Here is a 5869-nt window from a genome sequence, read left to right on the forward strand (position 1 = left end):
CCCCCCCTCCCTCCTTCTCCCTTTCTACCTCCTCTTCTATATGTTGCGACTTTATGCCGGCTTCCCGCCTTCGCAGTCGCGTACACCAGTGTGCATCGCGTATCGGGAGTTGGAAATCGTGGCGTTTGAAGAGGTCACGTCGGGACGAGCCGTCGATGGTTACAAGTATGACGGTTACGTCGATTTATGTGGGAAATCGCCGGCGGGGTATAATAGTGCTCGAACGTCTCTCGCGCCGGTAGCGAAGCGGGAACGAGACGTGCGTCAGGGGGCTGAAAGGGGGGAGGGGGGGGATTTTTTGCAAATGAACGGTGAGAAAGAGAGGAGACGGTGAATGGAGAATCTGAGAGACAGGATGTACCGGAGAGGCTCGTGGAATTCAATCGTCAGGAATCGAGTAACCGACGATCTCCGCGCGTAATTAGCGAGGATGCCGCGAGACCATCCCCGCGAACTTTCATCCACCTCTGTCGATATCTCTCGGTAGCGTCGCGATGAACCGTCGCTGCACTGTAAATTCGAATGTGTTATTTTTCACACGAACGTAAACGCCTCAAAATCACACACTTGACTGAAGCTGTTTTTACGTGTTTCCGGACGATTCAGCTTGCGTCACTTAGAACGTTCGATCGTGTTAAATTACGACGTGTTAAGTTAACACACGTCCAATCGTGTTAATCGTGGTGATTTAAAAACGGCAAGACACGTGTGAGGAGTGTGTAAGAAGAGCTTCAGCTGAAGGATTTGCGCTGCAAATCGAAAGTGTGTAATTTTCAACACTATATATGTAAAGTCACAGTATAACAACGCGCGTAATAACGGAGTGTGTTAAAAGTGACCGCACGATCTTGCGCGCACAAGTGCGCGAAATCGCGCATACATTAACGACACGTTTTCTATTTGAGTTACACCCTCGAAGTCGGTAGTTCCAACGATTGAAAAAATACATCCACGCGATCACCGTGCGTGTAATTTAAGTATATACGCGTATATCTCGAGGGGGGGGGGGGGAAGGGTTACGAAAATAANCGACCGCAATTTCGCCGAGCGACTATCCGCGCGGGTCTCTCATCGCGCGAAGCTTTGAATATTCTACGCATGGACCGCGGCATCGCTATCGGCGATCAATCGCGGTACCGCTCTGCCATTTTAATTAACATCCCGCTATCATCGCGTAATACGACTGTGGGGGCGGCACCGTAACTACATCGACTCGCTCTGCCCGAAGAGTCGGCGTTCGCGATTTTCATTTTCGCGACGCGTTTCCATATCGCGCATCACACCCCGTCCCCGCGCCGACGGCGCCCACCGACGTGTCGATGCACACCTGTCGACACGTCGGAGTAGCGGTGGAAATTAGAATGTCAGCGTGTTATCGTTCCAGATGGGAGACTTACCGGCTCTCCCCCTCCCGTTCATCGCGCTTTCGAACATCACGCGCCGTTAGGCGCGCGTCCTCGCCGAGATCCTAGAAATGTTACGAAATCTCGGCAGGAAGGTTGCGGAAACAACGTGAGACATGCGAATCCATAGAGCGCCTCTCTCTCTCTCTCTCTCTTTCGCTCATCTTCCGTTTCTCTTTCTCCCTTCGCCTCCCGCTGCTCTCCCTTCTTCTTCTCTGCCTCCCCTCCCCCCCTCGTTCAATATTGATTACCGATAAATTCCGCGTAGCCGTAGCCGGCTGAGCGTAAAGGTAGCCATTTCGTTCACGGTTCGCCGATTCACAATGGGCTTCCGCCTGGAATCCTGGCTTCTGTTCACGTACACGCGGCGCAGAAATTAGTAAATGTACGTCGCGCAGATTGCCCGCCAGCAGGGAAGTGCTCCTTTATCCTGACGCGAGGATCCGCTGCGGGATCTCGGCCGCTTAAGCGAAAAGTGAGCGCGACCTTTCTTCGCTCGGTTTTCGGAGGACTTTCGCGTCCAGCTCTCCGTCATAATTCCAGCCGTGACCTTTCTCGGCTTGCGCGCGATTCGGAGACAGAAACGTTCGGGGCGCGTCGAGTAAATGCGGAGGCGCGCGGGAGAGAAGCGGACGGGAGAAATTTCACGGAGGTGCGTGACGGATTTTTCGGGTATTAAAATTTGATTATCAGCCGGAGCGCGCGCAAAAATGCATCCCGAATTTCGGCATTCCGAATCGCTCGCGCCGGACTCGGCGCCGCGGTGCTGTTTAAGTGAACTGCAACGGCGAGAAACGGGATTTATACGGCGTCGCGCATCCTCCCGCGCGCGGAGTCCGCGCATGTGTGCGTTACACGCTGGGGGATGTGTTGAAAGGGGACGCGGTCGGAAGCCGACAGTCACTTTGAACGCGACACAACGCCCCGGCTTGACTCCTGATGGAGTCGCGGAAATTCGTCGGTCGTGTCTCATGGTCGAGTAAATGGCGCGACCGACCGGCGGTACCGTCGCGCATAGAAACCCTAAGGACGCCGCGGTGTATCGCATTAAGAAGAAGCTCCCCCGCAAAATTGCCGAGTTTTTCGCTCGGGAGGCAAGCTCGAAAGGCCACGCCGGTCAAAATCGATATTCCCTCCGGTTTGCCGAGCCCTCCGAGGGAGCTCGAAGCGTAAGTTCTTATTGCCTCGATAGAAACGCGAACGACGCTCTCTATATCGTGCGAACCGATCCTGACCTACAATCCGGGGTAGCCGCAATCGGAGGGGTAAAACGCCGCTCGTTTCGCAGATCTTTTTCCTTCTTTCCCGTACTTTCCAGCCGGACTGCAAACACCGCGAAATTATTCACGTTGAATAATAACGGAGGAGGTCCGCTCATCGCGTATAAATTTATGCCCTTCTATTTCCGCGTGCGCTCGAATATTAACGAGGAGACACGTGAAATGCGTGCTGCTGGTGAACAGCCGACGTCTTTATTGCACGTTAGCCCTTTCGTTTCGCCACATCGGTCTCTCTCGGGGATTGAGACGCATGACAAGTCATTTGCGGGGGTATCGGGTACCAATCGCGATACACCGAGGCGTCAACGTGTTGTTGTTCGTCGCGTGCGCAGCATCGGACACGTGTAAAAAGTAGTATATCTCTTACAGCGTGAAATTAATGCGATCGTGATCTACGTGTATGATTATTAAGCGACACACGGGCCGCATATCAAGCCGTAATTCAAAATGACTATCTGTACGTCAGCTGTTACAGGTAGCGTAATTTAGCGTAAACTCGCGCTATACGAGGCCAATTTGATGCGGAATGGTCTCGGACAATGTGTTCAACATATCATATCGGAGATAAACGTAGTTTACGAACACAGTTACGAAATGTATTCGATCACTACAGATGGACGCCCCCGTATAATTTCGATCGGTCCAGGATTTCGATATCATGAACGCACAAAAGTGATTTCGACGTTACGTCCGTGATGATGTTTCCGGGAATTTCCTCAATGTGTCTCACGTGTCTCCGACTAGCATCGATCAAATATTTCGTAAGTTTCCCGTGCATGAAATTAATACGTCATTTTTTCCACTTCTTTTTCATCGGCGATCGACTCCGCCGGAATTTTCACCTGAAGTGGACCTTTTTGGTCTCTTTTTACATATGCCATGTTCATGGTGAAATTTTCAAAAATGACACGCGGAGATAGATGAAAGGGAAAAACGCATTCACGAAATGTTCGCCTCGGACACGTGTCGTTTCGCGTCCAATTTTGTCGCCGGCGGCCACGGCGGTCGCGTTGTTCGCCTAACCGCTTCCCGGGGACACGTTTTTCCCGTTAAAGGAGCGTTACCCACGTCTGCAATTTATGTAATTGAAATTTTCAATAAAATGAGCGCTCGTGCGAGCGCGTAATAGCTTCTCGAAGCGGCGACAACGACGACGACGGTGGCCTGCGAAGCGACGTGCGACGAATTCCACGGCACGACCGCGTAATCCAATTAATTACGATTCCGCGACCGTTCGAACGCAACTTCTCGTTCGTGAGAGGTCCCCCCTCTCTACTGCTCCCATCCTCGCCGACCCTTTTTCTCACTCTCTCTCTCTCTCTCTCTCAAATTGCCAGGCGAATTTTTATGGCCTGCGTACGCTGTTTTGCTCGTGTCGTAATGATAATTACGCATAATTAATCGCGATACACTGACGTTGAACGCCGCGGATGCCTCGCGTTGCGAACGCGGGTGGAATTATTGGCGGAGAAAACAACGTTGGACGTAGATATTACAAATTACGATGTCACGGGTGTGACAGATGAAATACTGATGGAAAATTAAAATGTAAAAGTGCAACGCGTGGCGTGAGAGAGTGCCGAACGCATCGGGGGACGCGGAATAAAAGGTCAGGCGAGAGCAGAAGGTAGATGCAGCAAGTGAGAGCGAAACTGCTAGTGAGAGTTTCAGTAGAATAATGTAGTGCATTACTGCAATATTTCATGTTCCAGAATCTGGAAAGAAGTTTCCTCGGGAAGATTGTACAAAGTAAAGCTGTACCCCGGAATAAACTTGCAAATGTCATAATTGGGAGGGGAAAGTAATGACGCAGGTGCGGCTGATAATTGAAGAAACATGAAGAATTTCGAGTATACGTCTTAATGGTCGCAATTTAAGCGTATGTTCCTCCCACACATTCCTCTTAGACGACGGATGGCCGGAGAGAGAGAGAGAGAGAGAGATCGATTTTTCCCGTTACATCGAATATCATAAGTGAGTGAGATGGCGGGAGACGAGCGGCGTGGAATTCTAGATTACAGTTTGACTTTGACTTTCGCCGTTCATAGACGGCCGAGTGAGGAGCATCATTATCGTAAGGAGAGAAAGCCGGGCATAGATTTATAACCAATAGAGGAAGCAAGAGGTTAGCCAGCAGACGGCAGGGGAGGGGAGGGAGGGGGGTAGAGGGGCGTAGTAGTTGGCAGTTTATCGCGTATGCATCACCGAGTCGCCGAGTTTGCAATATTATCATCACTCCTGGTCTCGAAGGCGGCTGCTGCTGCCCGCCGCTCGTGGGATGACGATCGTACACCGGGGATGGATGGTAGCGAGCGCGAAGGGGGGATAGGGGTAAGCCAGCGGTGGTGGGAATCAGGGGTCAGAGGTAGGGAAGCCGCTATCCGTGCGAGAAGGAAAGAGGAGAGAGTAGTCTGGCCGCGAAGGCGAGCGTGCAGTCGGCCGGAGACCTTCCAGTCGGAGTCTGGCAACTTTGAACCTTCACCGATTGGTCTACTTCCGTGGCTATCCGGCGGAATCTCGCGCCCGACAGATCCGAGAGACAAATCCGGGGGTAGACAGCTCCGATAATTTCCAGTTTGACATTCAACGTCAAAAGTCCGTCGCCTTTCTCCCTCCCCGGTTTTCCCTCCTTTTTCTTTTTTTTCTTTTTTTATCGAAAGGTAGAAATTGCCAGACTCTGACTAGAGGGTATCCACGGTTTGACGAGCTGGCGGCTGGCTGGATGGTGGGAGCGAGCGACACAGGAGGGGAGCCGCCCTACGCGACGGCAGTGGTGGGGATGTCGATTCGTCGGGCTCGCGGAGCGCCAGTAGACGGCAGCACTGCGGTCCGCGCGTATCGCAGTTCGCGTCCGATCTTCAGCAACGCGCTTTTGTCTTTACGCGCCTGCTTCGACCTATCGTTGTCGTCTCGAGGGTGAAGGTGCCTGCCCGACGGTCCCCCTCCCCCCGTGCGTCCCGCTCTCGCGCGCGCGCGCGCGCGAGCGCCTACACTATCATCCTCCCCCTCTCCCTCGTCCGCAAAAGGTGCTTCTTCTATTGTTGTGGTCTCTCGATCAGGCCGCGCGCGACGCCGCCGAGGGTATACATCGCGCCCCGGGGTCTGCTTCTTTTTTCTCATTCCGCGCTTCTTCCCCGGAGATTAGCGCGCGGTTTACAGTGGCGATCGTGTGCGGAAGGGGGGGGG

The 5869-nt window shown here is 52.9% G+C and overlaps 1 protein-coding gene across 5 annotated transcripts in view; it reads left to right on the forward strand.

Annotated features, from left to right (window-relative positions):
- The window catches only part of LOC106752044 (probable JmjC domain-containing histone demethylation protein 2C), a 272261-nt gene that overhangs the window by 69391 nt on the left and 197001 nt on the right, over positions 1 to 5869 (forward strand). The window lies entirely within an intron of this gene.

This window comes from Dinoponera quadriceps, unplaced genomic scaffold (assembly GCF_001313825.1).
Source record: "Dinoponera quadriceps isolate SergipeBrazil2010 unplaced genomic scaffold, ASM131382v1 scaffold424, whole genome shotgun sequence".
NCBI classification, from domain to species: Eukaryota; Metazoa; Arthropoda; class Insecta; order Hymenoptera; family Formicidae; genus Dinoponera; species Dinoponera quadriceps.